Here is a 19,982-nt window from a genome sequence, read left to right as displayed (position 1 = left end):
AAGAGTGTACCATGTGTGGATGATGGCAATCTAAAAAAGATACTCCAAAACATCAGAGCAGATGATTGTCACTGGTTTACACATGAGCCTGAGGGGCTTAAATTCCTTTTATCCATTGAGCTTTCCAGTGATATCACTTTAAATAAATATTTGGTTGACAGAGATCTTTTCCTGATGTGTCTGATTTATAAAGCACTTTGAGATCCCACGGGGAAAAGTGATGATGTATAATGGGCTTAGGAATTGTTTGAACAGTCCTTTTCCATAATGCTGCTTGTGAGTGCAACGGTGATACCTGCAATGACTCTTGCAACCAGAGTGCCTCAGGAGGGAGTCTTCATTCAATACTCTAAATCCTGGGATCCACTCCCCTTTGATCTGTCCCATCCCTGAGATTTACCGTGTGCAAAAGCACCAGTTCCTCTAATACCCCTGTCTTTGACTCACATCCTTCTTTTGTTCTTCACTGATACATTATCAATCATTTACACCTTCCTTTAAAGTATCTCTCCTTCCCGTGCAATGGCATGGCAATCTGGTCATTACCTGCAACACCCTGCCATCATCCTGCACCCATGCCTGAGTGCTTCCTCACATTTCCAGTCCAGCCTCACCTTTTCCAGCATAAGCTTTGCTGGAAACTTCTCTCCTCTAGTTCCCTCTGTCTCACAGCACTGAGGTTAAGCCTCTCATCCTTGGAGCCTTGGATGAGCTCCCCCACTTTGTTCACTGCTTCTTTTCACTCCTATCCCTTCGTGCTAACACTTGCACTTAACACTAATACTAGCTCAAATACTGCAACAATGGAGCCATGCTAGTTACCTGTGGGATGCAGTCTCTTTTCCAAACCTGCAAGAAATTGCTCACTGATAGACCCAGGGAAGGACCCTGCCTTTGCAGCTAGCACATCCCAAAGCAAAATGAATGAATATTTAATCTCTTTCATTGCTGGTATTATTCTTCTTGGAGACAAACTGTGATGCTCCTTTGGAAGTGTGAAACATTTTCCACCAAGAAATTCACTGGAAAGGCTTAGGGAATAAGGTCTACCTGCTGTGAGCAGAGCAGATCTAGCTCTGAAACCGTAGGGTCTTTGAGCTGGGCTTTGTGGCTTATATGCCTGAGAAGAACAACGTGTGTGAACGCTCTTCTCCAAATAACAAACAAAGCAAGTAATAACAAGGATAATCACCGTCTTAACAGTGGAGTTAGAATGGAATTAGTAATTGTTAATATCAATGCTATAGCTAGTCATAATTTCATATAGCTCACAGTTTTATAAAAATCTTGGAGCTGTGATCTCAGTAACTGCACACGTACAAAATACCCACTCACCAAGAGCCGCTGACAGCACTTAAGCATGACACAGGACCTCCTGGCACTGTAAGTCCAGTGACTCAGTGGAGAGGATCTGGACTTCCTTGTCATTATTAGCTTAATGAGAATACCCGAGTGAGTTTTGCTCTCTCCAGGCTAGTTTAAGAGAGGTATGTTTGGCAATGGCCAAATCTCTGCAAAACAGCTTGTAGCAACTAAGATGGGGTAGAGAAGAAGCCCTCCACTGACTACACGTTGCTACAGAAATTGCTTTCTGTGCTACAGAGAACTACTGGGGCAAGAAATAAGGAAATATGGATTGAAAATAGCAGGAAAAATATTTAAAGTATAACATTTAAAACTGCAAAATACTTGTGTCCATCTCTGCACAGTAATCTACATCTAAATATTTTTTCTTCTGTGTTTTATAAATTCAGTGAAAGCAGGGAATTTTAGGGACAGTTACAGCCTCACTGAACCAACATTTCTCATACTTGGTAATGGATTCAGGACAGAAATAGAGACGACTTCCCATCCCATCCATTCTCGTTATCAGCTCTTCCCTCCCTCCTGCAATCAACATATCCATACACGCTTGCAGAAAAGCAAACATCTCATTACAGTTTCCTAACCAGTTCACTGGACTATTAGAGATGCCAGCATGGGTTAAGTCTCTGGAGAGAGATTCTCTAATAGCTCTGGAAGCTTCCATTATATTTATTATTACTTGAACAAAGTTATCAGAATGAGATGGTTTGCTCTAATTGGCATGTCTTTGCCAAGCCAGAAATCATCTTCCCAGGCTAAAAAGGTCAGGTATTGATCAGCATTACACAAGCTGCAGTGACAGCAGCAAACTCACAGCCTATAGTCCTGATCCCATTGCATGACCAGCAAGTACAGACCCCCATACAGTCCCCATGAGCTCAGTAAAATCTGTGAAGCCATGTGGGCTTTGTCATGCAGATCAAATTAAAAGCTTAAGGCCCAGTAATATACTCACTTAAATCAACCATAATATGCTATGTTATCTTCTATGAAGACAGCAGAAGAGAGAATGGTTTATAGCCTCCACTTTGCATACAAATTCAGCTGTACATCTGTCCAATAGTCTCTTAAAGTATTTCCAAAGGGCTCCGGTAAAATACTTTATTCTAATTGTTAATCATCTGAACATCACATTTGAAATGAGAAAAACATTGAGAAGTGCCTTAAAATACTCATTACAGTGGAAAATGTCTATTTCTGACATGCTTTTGTTTCCAGGAAATCCCTCATACTTTCATCGGCCAAATATCACATTCGGTGTCAGTTCCACAATCATTCAGATCAAACACTCCCCGAGCACAATTCCAATGACACGACATCCAAAGCCTCTGCTTACCATCAACTTAAAAATATATAAAGGTTTATAAACAAAGGAAGGCCTGACCTAACCAGTGCCTGTCACATGAAACGGCCAACAGCATGACTTCTGTTGATATACTCTCATGGGGTACATTTATAGGGAACCAGCCTTTCTGTGTGATTAGCAGTATCAGCACACTCCCCGCAAACCAAACCACGAGCATAAAGGGGTTAGAAAGCATTTAAGCCTTTAAGCCCTTAGATCTCCCTCCGAAGGTGTCCTGCTCTTCTTTTCTAATTCATTAGAGAATAAATCTGTGATAAGCAAAGTAAATTAGATTCAGTGACATTCTGCTAATTGAGTCATCTTCCTTTGCCTGGCTTGGCTGGGTTTTTAATTGCCAGCTAATCTCATCAATATGGTGGATGACTGGCAGCGTGCAGATCACTGTCATACAACTGCACTGAAATAGAAATAGAAGTTCACGGCTCATCGGTTGACCCAGGTCTCCTTTGTCATACACAGGAATAAATTGGGCAGATCTGCCGGTCATCAACTGACCCCAAAGTATGGAGAACAAGGAGGACAATGGAAGGTAAATAAACAAATGAAACCAGCAGAGCTGCTGGGAAGATCTGCAGCAGTTTCAGGAACGATGGAGCAGGAGAGAAAAGGGGTCTGTAAACCTGTCCTGCATTCTGATGAAGCCCTGCTGTGGTGAGAGATTCTAAATGGCATGAATTATGAAAGGGATAATTTTATAATTGAGATCGTATTCATTTTGCCCTATTGTAGCAAGCAATACTGCAGATTCTCCCGGATGTGGCACTGAGGAGCTCTGCTCTTCACAACACTGAAACCTCTCAGCATTTACAAAGGGAAAGCCCATGCCTGGCACACACATCCAGTAATGCATATCTAGATAGAGTAACAGTAAAACAAGACAAAATTCTCCCCTACAAATCTCTCATTAGTTACAGTTACGGCTTAACTAAAGGTTATTATTTTCAAATGCAAACTACTGTATCTAGCTTGACAGAGGCATGACCTGCCATTGCATCCTGGGCACTCCTGCTTCAGCTAAACTTGGTTAGAGGAGCAGATTTTCAGCATCACTGAAAACATGATCTGGACATCTTTTTATTGTAGTTTCACAGCAAAACCAATCCTGTGTCAGACTTAAACAAGTAAATCCCAGTTGGCAGGGGCTGCTGGCTGACCCAGGGATCTCAGCCCATTCACTGAGATCTTAAAGCAGGATCAAGGCTTACATTTGTTTACATCTGTTTCTCTTTTACATTTATATTTACACTTAGCTCTATGACATAAGAGCCTAGAATGCCTTATTGCCTCAAATAAGAGATTTAAGCCAGAGATTTCTAAAGTACGTTAACAAACTTTAAATCAAATGCTCAATTCATAAAACAAAGAACAATATTTCTCTCACACTATAATTCTTCCCAAGCCTCACACCTGCACTGTTGATATCAGTGGAGTTTTATGCCAACATCAGAAGAGGCAAGTCCTGATTCTTCATTTTTCTAAAGTATCTTTGAAGCAGAAAAGCCTGAAGCTTTAACTTCTTGTCTATTTTTATCTAGCAATAGTAAATTCATTAGAGTAACGACCAAAAGCAGCCCTTCTTGAGCAGTACTTAGCCCTTTTTTTCTCTCTAATGTAACTGTTACTGTTTCAGTCTCTGCAAATGACCAAATAAATGGTTGTCCTGCATAAATATGTTCTGACTGTATAAAGTATTTATAAGTCACCCATGTCATCTAGGAGCCTGTTCACTTATAACATGCTGTTTCAATGAACAGCACTGATGGTAAATGCTAAACAAATCACAAAATATGAACATGAAACTGATGTTGAGCACCATCACAGTAAAGCCATTAAACATCGGAATTAATGTCTATTTTAATCTCGGGGGGGGGGGGGGGGGGGGGGGGGGGGGAAGAGAGTTTTTTTTCTTTTTTTATAGCATTCACTTAGATATCTTTTAAAACGCAGTCCTTAGAGAGCCTATTTAGGCACATACATGCTTTCACGGGAGCAGAGAAAGTAATATCACTGTAAGATATGAAATTATTTTTTTTTCTCACCACAAACGGCAGCAGAGCCGGTGCAGCCCTGCACAGAGGGGAAACAGCAGGAAAACTATGACAGCAAGGGCCTTGCCTGCAAATGTCATACTCTCCCTAGTTCACATTCCACAGACCGGTGTGCCAAATGAAAAATATTTCATTCCGAAAGACCCCACATGTGCCTTGGGTGAGGCGTGAACATTGCCAGCAATGTCTGATGTTAGCTGGGGGGGCTGCCCAGGCCCTTGCTTGATGCCTTGCTCATGGGTGCCACGGCAGGGGTTACCAAAGGGGACACTAAGGGCTAAGGCACAACCAACAGGCATTCCACATGCAACAGCTCTTGGGACGGGAAGGAAAAGACAGAGCAACTTCAGCCTTCAGCAAAGCAGCAACAACTCTGTGCCCTACTCAACTACACCGAAACTCTGCAGTGCAAAGCTTTGTGCTTGCATTGCACCTGTCAGGAGGCTCAGTTCATAACTGCCCATTCAGCAAAACTGGTCTTTAGATTCTGTCCACAAACACCTGCTAAAGGATAACCCAACACCTGGCCAGCCATTCCATCAGCTAACTTAAAAATGACCTGAGCACCTGCATAGTTATCTCTGAATTCCCCCCACTTCTCTTTCGGGAAGAGTTTAAAAGACACTATTTATATAGTTATATGACTGCATATATTTTACTTAAAGTACCTACCCAAGGTCTGCACACAGAGAGGGATTCCCAGCAGCCAGAGAACCACTGGCTGCATCCATTCTGTCCGAGATGGATTGGTGATTACCATCCTTTGATGGGAAACCCAACAGACATGGCAACTTCTCACAAGCTGACAATGCAGGGAGAGCAAGAACTAAATAAATCAACAGCTCAAGTTTGTTTTACCCACCCCCCAAAAAAACAAACAAAAAAAACCAAAACCAAAGCCATGTGAAAGCTTGCTGGGCAGCCAAGTGCCAGAGCCCCATACTCAGAGCAGGAGGGCTGACGTTGTTTGTCACGACACGAGGCCGTTGACTTCAGCAGAAAATGACTGCTCCAGGAAAAGTCAAGATAAGAAATCACATTTGGCCATTCCTAGGCACTTGAACAACTCACCATAACGGTCTTCAGATACGTTCCCCATGTCTTTCACTTCCTAGTGAGGGAAGAAGGAAGTGCTATAGCCACCTTCTGGCACATTTGTGCCATTTTCTTCTGTGAAAGTAAGTTGACCCTAGTGCTTGCTGCAATAAATCTCCCATTTCCTCCTTCCTTCACCCTTTTCTGTTTAAAGTTATTTGTACAATAGACTTAAATACATTATACTAATTTCTCTAGGAGCCCTGACACGTTGTTAAATGACCATGAACCTATTTTAGTTGCACCTTAATTTATTAACTCTCCTGCCTACCTCCAGTGTTGGTGCCTCTATTGTAGGATCATAGGAGGTTTAGGTTGATTATCTGCCTATTTCATATGCAGAGCCATTATTTCACTCTGCTCCATGCCATTATAATAAAGCAAAAAGCTCTCATTTTTTCATTTTCAGTTCACATTGGGAGACTACATGCCTTATTAGTATCTTCTAAATTCTTATATTCCGTTTGTTGTGTAGTGCAGTCAGAGAATACAAATAGATTCTGCCTCAAAGAGATGCTTTGCAGAATTTATGGATGGAGATAATCCTGTTTTTATCAGGTGAACTAGTGAATCTTACCTCCTGATAGCTCTTTTCCCTATCACTGCCAGCATGCTGCCCACATTCTTAGAGGCATGTAACTGCCGATCTGCACATTGAGACACTCCTATTTACCTATTTACCACTAAGATACTGGTATCAATTTCTAGCTGCCACAACCTCCAAAGCACTTCTGATCCCATGGGGCATTTCAGTTACTCTTGGTCAACAAGCCGAGAAGACCAAAGCACCAGCACCGCTGGTCGTCTGCAGCCCATCAACCAGGACTGGCCCCATGCAGTCCTGAAGCTGGTCCCACACCATCACCTGAGGGTTTTGCCCTCAATAAAAGGGCAGCTCACTTTCTCCAATAGAAACACTCTTGAGCCCCTTTTGAGAGTTCCATTTGCATGTTGCTTTTCTTTGCCTCCATTGCAGTTTCATTCAAGATGCTCTTAAGTCTTTGACTCACACCACAGTTGGCAGCTTCAGTGCAGCTCTACAGAGTTTAATAAATGGTCTAAAGTGGCAATGAGAGGCTGATTAGTACTTGGTGGCCTCTGAGAAGCCTCATGCCACCCAGAGGTGGGTCATCTCAGCTACACTGGGATAACAGCACAAACAAACACACCATGCTACTCCCTGGGCTGGCTGGAAAGCAGTCTCTCCTGTGTGGTGGAGCAGCTATTGATTTTTCCAGCTGTTCTCAGGGGAACTCACAAGAAGAAAATGATTTTCTTTTAAGTTCAAGTGCAAGAGTCTGCCTTGCTAAAGGGCTTATCTTCACATATAAGTTTTACCAATTCAGCTTGAGTTGTGTAATTAAAGTCGCGCAACCCCCCATAGTGTGGAAAATCCTATAAAAATGCTTTATATGGAGATAGCTATATGAATTTTAAACAGTCTCATATCAGTATAAATGCACCCCCATGAGTGCCTCTACAAATATAGTTGCTGTCCAAAAGCATACATCAAGGAATTTTATAACTCTTCAGTGATTTATGTCACTGTATAGCACTGAATATGGTCTAGTTCAAGCCTTTCAAACATAGGGAACAGATAAATCTTTAAAATCTCAGGAGGTTAAAAAAAAAAAATCTATATTTTATATCATATATTTATATTTTATGGTGAGTGCTAATTTAAGTACCACACAGTTATTTCTCCTTGGATTTCTAGCTCCAGTTCAAACAGGCTTTAGTATTTTCATTACAATTCAGTATGTTTATTTAGCATTAGAGCTGGCTGAACTATTCATTACTAATTTAGCCTACTTATTTTTATTTATTTATTTATGGTAAGTGAATCTTCACCAAATAAATCCTAGTTCTCCTCCCACAATGTTCAGATTCTAACAGCATTCCCTGGAGAGTTTGGGAGGATGATTATTCAAGACCCATGGTCTATTCACATGTACCAATTCCCCATTTATTCTTTGTGGGGTGTGCCTGAATGCCTGAGTGTTTGTAATGCTTCCTAGGAGCTCCTGCAAACCCATTTCTGGAAACAAACATTATTTCCCATTCAGCTGTGCTAAAAAACCCACAAACCAATAATTAAAAACAAAAGAGAGAAAGAAAATGTAATCCTCCCTCTCACACCCTATCTGAGCTCTCAGACGAGCAGTGTGATACAAAGTCATGTATTTTAAGTGACAGACGATGAGTAGCTCCCATCCACAGCAAGCCTGGCTAATTCACATGTCGCTAATGTAGATCCTCATTTGCATATGCAAGCTCATTCTGTCCTTGCTTCCTTCAAAAATGTAAAGAGCAGAACATTTTACTGAGATTTAAAATATCTGAGATACCACCTGCTCCTATGATGATTGCTTCCAAATACTTACTAGCAAGGACATAAATAACTGAACCTTAGTCCCTTACTGAAGGGAAGCAAAGTCCGAACATCACACGCCACAGCATCCTCATTTTCTGGAGCTGACTGTTCACTCTTTCAGAGTTCACCAATTCAATCTGCTCTGGTCTGTATAACATACTGCAATATTTACTTGCATTCATTTTAAAATACACAGGACTAGACGGATGCTTGCACACAGCACTATGAGATGTGAAAGGGCATCCAGGTACAAGCTGCACTTTATTCCTCTAACGAAGAATCACCTTGCACATCATGCTCATTCTGCATAAGGTTGGGACTCTTCTTACTTTTGTGCCAATTGTCCAGCTCTTGAAGACCTTACAGAGCAAGAATGGCCAGTTCTGCTGACCCTCAGAATTCCCTGCAAACCCTTACACATCCCAGGTCGTGAAGTGCCTATGTCAAAGAAGCATTGGGGAATCTCTCAGGCTTTCACCACTGGAGAAGGGGAGTCCCACAGTGATCCTGGCGCTTTGCTGCGGGTATGGCACTGCTGAACATGCAGCTTGGTGCAAGGGCAATCCCGTGACACTGCCCACAGCAGCCCTTACTGCTTTGCTTCCTCTCAAACCAGCAATTCAGATTTCCTGGCAGCAGTTTTCACTTTTAATTTACCTCTTTCAGCATTAGCTAAATATTCCATTTTTCTCTCCTGCTATAACCAATAAAAACCAAAGGGAACACACTCATTATCAGCATCTGACACCAACAGTAGAAATCCAACTCATCTTTTTATTCCTGCCTTAGCAGAAAGGAAAGGTTGTTGAAACATGGCTTTGGGCAGCAGAGCTTTCTCAGCTCTAGGCATATTCTGTTGAGAGTTTCTCATTCCCTGGAGACATCCTTAAATTCCCCCTCACTGGTTCAGTCCCTGACCTTTCAGTGAACTAACTCCCAGAATTAAAAATACCAAGGACTTGAATATACTCAACACAATAACAAGCACTTTTCCCAGCTGTTATCATGGCAAAATCTTTTCCAGTTATTTACCCCTACCTCCTTTGGTTTGTATTCCTTTAGGTGACCCCAAAAAAGCCAAGAGTTTTATTGCCTCACCTTCCACTTCATGTGACTCCTTTTTTCAGTACTACAAATACTGTATCTGCTAACACATGGAATTGTATACCAATTTTCAATTCAAAATCAGCAAGTGTCCCTTTTGCTTTCAGGTTGCTAGCTCGTTCATCTTCTGCAGCAACAATAATATTAATCTGACAGATAATCCTGTGCAACTCAGGCTGTCATTGCCCATGCAACACCATGCTGGTGCTCAAAAATGCTTCTGTTTTCCACTTAACAGGCAGCAGTTTCTGTGGGCTCTGACTCTGAGCACAGGACCCTCCACACCAGCTCCTCAGCACAGGGTCCCAGAGCTTTGCTGACACATACCCCATCAGTGTGCCAGGTCACCCACCCAGCAGGGAAGGTCAAACTGGCAGCTTGTGCTCTGTGGGAAGCCGATTGTCACACATTAATTCAAGATCTTCCAACAGATAATCTCAGGCTGTTTTGTTCCAAGACTCAGTCCTAATCCAGTCTTTCATCACATACTCCATTAGCCCTGCCAAAATTTCCAGCTGGACTCTTAAAACTCAGTTACGCATCGGTTCTGCTGCAGCCCCACGCATCTTCCATGTCCTTCAGTTAAAAATCATCCTCTCTGAGATGTGCCATGTTAGAACAACATTCCCAGGACCTCTTCAGTATGCTGACCCAGGCCACGGTCTATTTTACCTGAACACTATTCAAATATGTGAAGTGCATCAGGGCTACCACCTTGAGAAACATTACCTCTGGCCATCTTCCTTCACAGTGGTGCTCAGCACCTACAAATGCAAATATACTATTGAAACCTCTCCCAGACTTCCAGCTTTTCTGGAGCCTTTGGCAACTCTGTTCCTCCATTCAGACGACCATCATCTTTTCCTTTACGGCACCACACACTTGCTCAAAACTGTATTTGCCCAATATATTTGAAAGATCATCTTTACTGTGTTTGCCCCTGTCTAACTAGTACCCCCTACACGTGACACTGCCCGATGCTACACATAGCAGCACACTTCCCAGTACCACCGGAGGGCTCAGCAGCAGTTCAGAGCAATCCCTGTCATTATGACACCTCTTGGTTTCCAGAGGAGCCTCCTACCAGTCCACAGCGCCTCTGCCTCGTTCAGCAGGGCGTGCAGCAGAATTGCTTTGCTTTCCTAGAGAGGGGCTGTGCAAGCAGTCCCACCTCCATTTGCTGTTCCATACTGCAGCTCTGATTCCTCCCAGGCCTGAAGGGAGCACTCAGTAAACTCTATGGACAAGAGGAAGAGTATACAATGGGACCTGGGAAGTGGAACAGTTTTGTAATACAGAAACCATGCCACAGTTCCTATGGAAAAGCCTCATGACACTATCCCACTCCAGGATTTCTCTGGGAGACTAGATATTTTGTCTTTTTTTCCCCCCATCCATGATCCTTATTAGTTTCCCAGACTGCAATAAAAGATGAGTTCTTGAACCACATTTTGTCACCTAGATGTGGGAAAAACATGCCCCCTATCATCTTCTGCTAGTGACCTGCCTCTCTTTCAAGATAGCAACCATTCAGTTGTCCCACCTAAGGCACGTGCCCCAGACAGTCACCCTGAACCCACCCCTTGCAGGAAGCCCTGCAGGGTGGGCTGCAGAGGCACATCTCAGTCATCTCTAGGAACTCACTGCCTTCAGTTCTGATGGAGGATTAACAGCTTATGGGGAAAACAATAAAATTGGAAACTGTTTCAATTTCAAATTGTAAAATCAAACCAGACCTGTTTCCGCTCAAAAAATTACTTGCTTTTCCTGATTGTTTTTCTTTCCTCCAAAATAATGGGAAATAGGGTTTGTCATGCTTACAGACTGCACAACTCAACAAGTGACTGACAGTTTTCATCCACAGTAAAAGCCTGATGGTCTGTGGCAGATAACTGCACTCGCTCTTGCCAGATCACATGTTTTTGCTCATGAGCTGTGAAGTGAAAGGAGAACTGTGAGTCATCTCCAGAAGACTTTCAAGAAACAGTTGATCATGAACTGAGAGCCATGGCTATGAGGTCAGCCCTCCCCTTCTCCTGACCAGAGCGTGGCTGGGAGGCTGTGACTCATGGCAAAGTCGAGAGGGTTCAGTCCACGGCTTTCCTTTCTGTAGGAAATGATTCAGTACAAGATTCTCATTCCTTTTTATATGCTTTTTAAAAGCATCTTTTAATGCTGGCTTTATAGTGATGGTTTTTTCCTCTTCACCTCACAGAAGGTTTCAGATCAGTGATGTTTGAGGTTAAGCACCGAGCAAAGCAATCCCAGTCACCAAAGGACAGTGTGGGAACATGCTTTGCCAGAGAACAGTGGTGTTCAGAAAAGTTCTCGCTGCTTTCAAGAGCCACTTGGCATTTCCTTGCTTCAGTCTCCTGTTCGGCCCATGGCTTCCAGGAACAGGCACTGGGGATTTAGATAAGGGAAATGCTAAGAATGCTCTTTTCATTTCCATCAGTTACCTTCACGCAGCTTCACTGGTGCAGTGCATGTTTTGCATGACTTTTTCATCAGTGCCACTATTAAAAAAACCAATAATTAAAATGAAATAAACCCAACATCTTTACACTGTCTTCCTATCCACAACTACCTAAGGTATTCTGTCCTATGGACATCCCATCAAGCACAACAATATTCCAGTCTGGCAACCAGCTCTGGTGCAATTCTCACTTTGTGTCCTGCACCAACCACAGTCCTCCCTTCTCCAAAAGCATAAGACTCCTCTGACAGATTCTTGCTTGGTTTCCTGTCAGAAAATAGCCTTGAACCTTCTTCTGTGACAATAAACAGAGACCTACATCTGCTAGGAAGTTAAACACCACGCAGTCTGCATAGCTTAATACATACACGATTCTTGCAGATTAACAAATGACCTCAAAATGAGCAATTTCACTAGAAAAAGCATGATAATTCTTGCAGGTAACTTTCTCCTGACACAAAAAAAAAAGGGGGAGAAAAAAGAAACAAACAAAAAAAACCCCATGGCCTAATTCTAACTTCAGATTGCATTTGCCAGATGTAACTTTGGTATAAAGTTAGATCCAGCTTTATCTAAAATACAAAGCTATTGAGATTCCTGCAAAAGTTTGCATCCTTACAAGACAGTGGTAAAGTTCTGGGGCAAATCTGCACTGTCGATGGCCTCAGGACTCCTCAGCACCAAGGTGGCATCTTACTGATCTTTTTAGTTCCATCTACAACTTGGGAAGGACGAAAGTTCCCCTCACCACACACAGCAGCCAGGTCACAGATGGGCCTTTGTCTGCAGCAGGGGATGCCAGAAGGAATCTGCAAAAAGGCCTTAAGTCTTGAATAATGCAGAAAGTGAGAAATACTTTAAACAAAAATAGTTTCTAAGTCTTCTTATAGAGCCTGGAGCACAAACCTGCCAGCCCTGATCTGTGTCTGAGTCCCCTCGCAGCAGTTCCAGTGTCCTGGCCACTTCCTGCAGGCTTGATTGGGAAAACCACCCAGCAGAAAACAGCAGCCTTTGATCTCTCTCCCTACCTCAATATCCCCCACCCCAGCATACAAAGCTTTTATTTGCTAATGAAAGGCAGGAAGCAGACTTAAATTAATCAAGTGAAGTTTCTCTCCATTTCATGTACAGAAACTAACTCTAATTAAACAGAAGTTCTGCCATACTTCCCATTTTGAGACACAACCATACAATTAAAGTGCACACAAATAAGTGACAGTACCCCTTCACTTCCTGGGACTCTGTAATCCCAGTCCTATGAGCCTAACAACAGGAACACTCACAGAGGACAGCAGTGCATATCCACTTTGCAGCAGCAATGGTATTGGGTAGTTACGATTAATGAACTGGCGGTAGGGCGAGGTTGGGTTTTGGTATCACTAAATCAAAATCCTGCTTGATTTGTTCTGATCTGGAAACATTCCCAAGTATTTCCTCCACTCCAGATCAAGCTCTAAGGGATTTATTTCATTTTTGGATGCCATACCCTTTATTTCTCCATACTAAATAATTTGTTTCCCCATCGCTTGCAATCCCAGCCTGGAAACCACTTTAAAGGACAACTGTAATGAACTGCTTACAGACTACCACATGCACCAAGTCATGTTAGGGAACTGGGTTCTTTTGTTTATTTTGAAGTCTCAAGAATTTTATTCAGGGTTATACCCATGAAGAAAGTTACTCTGAGATTTTGTTTTCCTTTAAGGGAAGACACGTGTGTAAGTATATATAATAAATGGAGAAAAAAATTCTTGAGGCTTTAAAACAATGTCTCATAATTTAATTCTGAAATCAAGAATTACTTTCTTACGTCTGTTTTCCCTTCAGGCTTCTTCTAGCACATCAGTGCATACTGGAATGATAACCCTAAATACAATACCAGTCTTCAGACTTCAGTGAAAATGTTCTCTCTGGCCATATTACCGAGATGGTCATTGAAAGAGATAATGGCTGCAATTATATGAAATGTTAACATACTTGTGATATCTGTCTTCAGTTCCCAACTCTGCCTTCTGAACAGACCGATACTTTCAACACCCTTGCTCAAGCTGCTTGCTTTCTTGCAGCAGCAGTAGATACTGGCAACATCAATACAGTGCCTGTAGCAAGGAACTTCTCAGACAGCAATTCAAATAATCCTAAGTGGAAGGCTTAGGAGGAACAACCAGGATTTGGGCTTTAAACAGCTTTAAATTGCTGCTGCTCCCCTTAGTGCCTTTTAGTTGGGAAGAAGGCTGGCTTCTTTATTGTTTTGTGGTCATTGGGAAATGTCATTTTGTTGATATTTACAAAATGCACAGGCCAAGGGAGCTGAGGCAAAGGAGGCCTGGGCATTCCAGTTACTGGGGAGATCGGATAAGCAAAAACAATTCTGATCAGCACCATGATTGAAATGCTGAGCACTGTCCCCTCCTTTGCACCTACCACCTGTACTGCCACCTTAAAGCACCACTGAGTGGACCACGATTGACTGCACAGCACCTGTACTAGTAGGGGACCTCCCACTCCTTGCAGTGAAGAAAACACATCCGTGTTTTGGTTTGCACTTTTTATTCTGAGTATCTGTGACTCACCCTTCTTACTGCTGTACCACTGTTAAAATATGTTTGCTCAGATCCACCACTCTTTCAGGGAGCTGGTGTGACCCCGGCAAGGCCCACTGGTGCATCAGTCCTGCCTTACTAAACACCCCATTGAAGAAAGCAGAGTCCTGGGACTGTGCTCAGCAACTGCTGCTGACAGACACACACAGAGGTTTAGACCTCCCTCCCCCGGGAGGCCACCACAAGTCACTGTGTCCTCACACTGGAAAGACTCCAGTGCAGGGCAGAGAACTGACGGGAAAGAGCAAAATCTATCCCTAGGAAACTCTCAGACTTCAAAATTTGGCCGTAACTTGAAACATGAAAGACACTGGTGAAACGAAGGTCAAGGAGATGAAAATGCTTTGACAAGGTCAAATGTATTTTGGCGAAGTTTAATCGATTCATTTTGACTTTTATCTGACAGATGGGATGAACTGTAAAACAGTGGCAATATTGTAGTCTAAAGCTCACCGACCCATTCCTGCTCCATATCTAGGATTCAGCTGCCTGTCCTGTAGCCCTTCCCCAAATTTCCAGCCAAGTGATGGAAACACCTAACTGGCTGTGGGTGAGGGGCATTTCCCAACTCTTGGTAGCTCTACAGCAGATACATGTCTTGTTACACTATAGGAAAAAGGCTTGTTTACAACTCTCAGATATTCAAGGATGGGCATCCTAGACTACTGCAGCAAAAAATAAACTACTGCACACTTCACTTGGCACCTGTTCTCTGCAGCAGGTGACCTAATCCAGGCAAGAATTAACCTGCCAAAGTCTTTGGTATTGTGTTTCATGGGCTGAATTAGATGAGGAGCGGTACCACTTGCAGGACCATGCCAGTTTTGGCTTTCCACAGATTCATATGAAGAGTGGGTGACCTGGGGAGCCCCAACACAATTACAAACCCCAGGATGGTAATATTTCACTAGAGCTCCTACTCACTCACTTCAGGTAATCTAACACAGGGCTGGAATATCAAAAACACCCAAAAAGAGATGTTTTTCAACATTTCAAAAATGTAAGCTGATACAAGATATCACGGGTTAGTAACTGCCTCAGATCATAACACGGAGCCATGAAGCTCTTGAAGTGTCTGAGACACACAGCACTATAAGGTAACGTAGGTTAACATTTTGCAGAGGAGGGAGGGAGTGTCTGATAAACACCAGCTCTGACAGACAATCCCATCACAAGTGGGGCTTAGAGGTTTGTTTTGAAATGAGACTCGGAGCCACAACCTAAAGAAAACATGACCTTGGAGTAATAGCAGTTTGCAAGATGATACAAGGAAAAATTGCTTTATTAACAAATAAAGAAACAGCAGGCTGAGCCAGATGTTATTTAGGAGACTTGACCTGACAATTGATATATTGATACCTAGTTATTGGCGAAGTAGGAGAACTCAACGAGATATCTCTCTCTTGCATGCAAAATAAATCAAATTATTCCCACAGTGACACCACGAATACTGCTTTGCATACAAGTAGCAAAGGCAGAGGGTTCAGGAAAGATGTGAGTGCAGCAGCAGATCATACTGCCCAGCACAAACCAAACATTAAAACACCACATATGGGAACTGATGACAGAGAATACGTAGCAAGTGAGACAGCTATGTGAACTCTTTTGGCATTACAGAGCAACACAGTGCCACTGAGACAGGAAGGGCAAGTGAATAACATGAAAAAGTAAGAAGGAAATCCATGTCCTTAGGTTGATGATTTGCTTATCTGTGTGGGATGACCCCAATGAATATTGCTAGCAAGCCAACACCATTGCAGTGTTAATTAATTTGTAATCTAACAATAAACTAAAATAATCAGATCGTAAATCTGACAGATTAGGGCAGTCAGAAGGTGAAAATAACAAAACAAATCACACAAGAGAACTTCAGCATTCTGTAATAGAGGGATGCCACAAAAAGATCAGATTAAATGTGTTTTCAGCTGAGAGGCAGAAACGTACTCTCTTGGATTACCACAGGTTGCCTTGGTGAACGGATGGTAACTGGAGAGATCTTCAGGGCGTGAGCACAGCTCCTACCCGCTATTTCAGAGTACTCCAGTATTCCAATGTCATTCTATTAATCCCCCTACAAGAGCAATAGAGTTGGTGCCAGGGTACAATAGCATTTAAAAAAAAGTGAGGCCAGAGTTAAAAACTGATCAGAAGTGCCTTCTGCTGATCCAATTGCTCAAACAACCACCACGACCTCAAAAACTAGCCCAACCTCCCTCTCTCAAAAGCTCAGTTTTAGGGAAGTGCATTGATGCTCTAGAATGAACTAATATTGTTGAGGCTATTATTGTGGCTCCATCAACCATGGTAAGGCTTTGTCTCTCTGTTGAGATAACAAGCTGCATACTGCTTATCTACTGTTAGACATATGGCAATAGCAGACCTGAAGATAACTCACCCATATTGCACAGCCTACCATAAACATCTTGCATAATGAGAACAAAATGGGGTGCCAAGGGTATGAAGACTATGGACACCAACACAACAAAGTTTGCACAAAACCAGAACCCAAAGCGCTGTCAAACAATGGAGGGGCTCTCTGAAGCAAACACTTTCTCCCAGTCAGCCTGAGGCTCATAAAAGCAAATTAAGGATGGCCTAGGAAAAAGCTATCATAAAAAAAAAAAAAAACCACAGAAATTTGTATTTTTCTGCTAAATCAGACAAATTGAATGTTCAGCTCTAAGCTAAAGCCTATTCAGCCTGTGTGTTGCACTGCCCAGTGATTTGGCCGTACTTGTGTATTTATAGAATATTACCATGGATGGATGTCTGTGCTCATTTGAGAAAAGCTGCAGCCACTAGAAAACATCATTACAAGAGCATCACACACAAATTTTCTGACACCCTGCCTGCCAGAATGTCTCAACATTACAGATGTGCCATTTTCATTTTTCAGAGAAAATTCAACAAAACACAGAGCAGAGAGATAGGAGTGAGACTCACTGCAACAGTCCTTTCACAGCAAGGGAAAGCCAGTGGGGAATGACTGCAACAGCTTCTCCTCCACCTATGATTTACACTTATCTATTAAAGGATAGTTGTATCCACAGTGCTTTAAACATCTCTTCTCTTTCAGACCTCTAGAAGCATTTATAAGTATTTTCTACCCTTCTCTTTCAAGTAACTGGAGAAGGAGCTTGAAGCATATTTTTCCCCTTACAGCATCCATCACTGCAGCCACAGAAAAACCTACAGCTGAATATTTGTCTGGAGCAAGTACTCCAGGTTCCAAGCTGGCTGGTATCTATGTAATATTCATGGCATGGTCTATCATGTCTTTCCAGCTGAAGACATCTAAAGCACATTACTTTTGTAGAACCCTAGCACTACAGAAGTGCAGTTTCCTCCGGGACAGAAGGTAGCAAACAAGCAGATCAAAGATGGCCACAACACACCGCACCCTGTTACAGGAGCATGTATGTGCTGGCTGGGAACACCTGTGGGAAAATCCCTCATCTTACGCAATGACAACTTAATCATCCCTTATAGAGCTGTGCACAGGGCATATTTCTATAGCTCCATGGAATACTAATACCAAGAAAGATCTCTGCTTAGTGAAAAGCACCAATACCACCTCTTTAGATTTTGGTCTGCAGTAGAGTAACAATGAGACTTTTTACAAAATACTCAGCTGAAAATATGCAGAACAAAAGGCGCAAGAAACCCTTTCCAGAACAGCATTTCCAGCTCAGGAAATACTCATGCTCATAGAAAGCAGAATACTTGGCAAGACCAAAATTGCTTGGGGGAGAACTGGGTGTCTTTGCCTCCCCTAGGGTCATATGCCAGAGCTGCTCCTTCAGGCTCCTTTTAGGAGCAACAAAGGAGGGAAAGATTTGCCTATGGCAGAGCCAGGATGATGGACATTCATCTGGTGGGGGACCTTCACCAGCCTCTGGGAAGTGCAGCTCTACCAACTTACTGCTGCTGCGCAGCCCACCAGGCCTCTCCACCCCATAAGCACGTAGCCAGGTGCCGCCCCACATTGAGTTTTGGTAACTGGGGCCAAACACGTGGCCCAAATCTGTATCTCCTCAGAATGATGCAAATACCAGTCCTAGTGCAAGGTGCGGCAGCTGAATGGCCTAAAATCTCAACTACCACATCACAGCTTGGAAGTCAAGAGACTTGAGAAAGAGTCAAATGCTCCAAGCCAGCAATACAATTTACAGCTTAATGATGGACCTAAACTACAAAATCCAAATTCAAAGATGTCAAGATGCAAAACTTAAGCAAAAGGCCCAGATGCACTGCAATGTATTGAATGGCACCACCCAAGAGACAGCAAGAAGACATAAGGGGGGATGCACCTATTAAATGCACACTGAGGGGACTTGCGCTGGAAGGGCTGCAGCTGAGACGGAAGGTGAAATGAACCACTGCTGAGTGGCAGCACAGGGAAGAAACAGCCAAATGGACAGAGTTGCCTCTCAGGGCTGGGCTGTGGCACTGCCAAGTGGCTTACAGCAGAGGGAAATACTGTACCTGCAGTACCTGTGCTTGCTTTGTTTGGCAGGGCAAACATATTGGGAAACCATAGAAACTGCTTAAGGCTGTGTCTGTAAACCACTGCCTTTGTGAAAGCACAAGAGAAGAACTAAAAAAGTGAAATTTCTAATAAAAGTAAGTTTTATCAGAGCTTTTGGCAAAGCTTGGAATTAAGATGTGAAGACTAAAAGATCAAGAGAGGAAACAAAATCCATCCTTAGACATTCACCAATCAGAGTTAAGGATAGATATATGCTTAGGATTTTCTGGAACATACCACTTGTATTTTATTTACAAAAACAGAGTTAAGGTCTCCTTGATTTTATTCTCACTCAAGGATACCATCAGCTATCAGCAGACTCTTCACACCTACAAAGCTCAAACAGCCCCTGAAGCTTTGCCACAGCACCTCCCACCTTGCTACATTTGGCAGATGCACCACATCAGTCCTCCATGTCTCTGATGGGACCGTATGGGCAACTGTAAATACGATTACTACCATTTTCCACTAGAGAATGAGCTGGCACCTTGAAATACTCAATCACATCTTAAAATTATATAGTGGTGTGGTGAGAAATGGCCCCTTTCCACTCACTCAGAGGGCTCCTCCTGTTTTCCTTGTCAACTCTATGGACCCAGCAAAGCATCCTGTAGCTCTTCAGCCACAGAGAAGCAGTGTTCAGATTTAACAAGACTAGAATATCTGCTGGAAACTTTGGTACTGACACTGACAAGTGTTCCTGCACTCATAGGTGACTTGAACTTGGAGAATACAGACAATATTTCCCAATATAACCTTTGTAGTCTTCTATTTCTATTGCTAAAAAGAATTTAATTTTAGTTGTTGAGATTTTACTACCTCTCCCAAAACACCAATTAATTTCCCTGCTTATTCTAGCAGAAATCCTAGAGAGATTCTTCTACCAACTTCCTTTGTGGCTTCTTGGGGCTTTTTTCCCCCTTTTAAGTAAAAAGCTTTTATTTAATACTTTAATACTTACACCATAAGAAACTTGCATTTACTCAGCTAAAAGCTCTGGCCAGGGATACAATGCAGCAGCCT

This window comes from Falco punctatus (genome assembly GCF_963210335.1).
Source record: "Falco punctatus genome assembly, chromosome: 4".
Lineage (NCBI taxonomy): Eukaryota > Metazoa > Chordata > Aves > Falconiformes > Falconidae > Falco > Falco punctatus.
Note: the sequence above shows the minus strand (reverse complement) of the source record.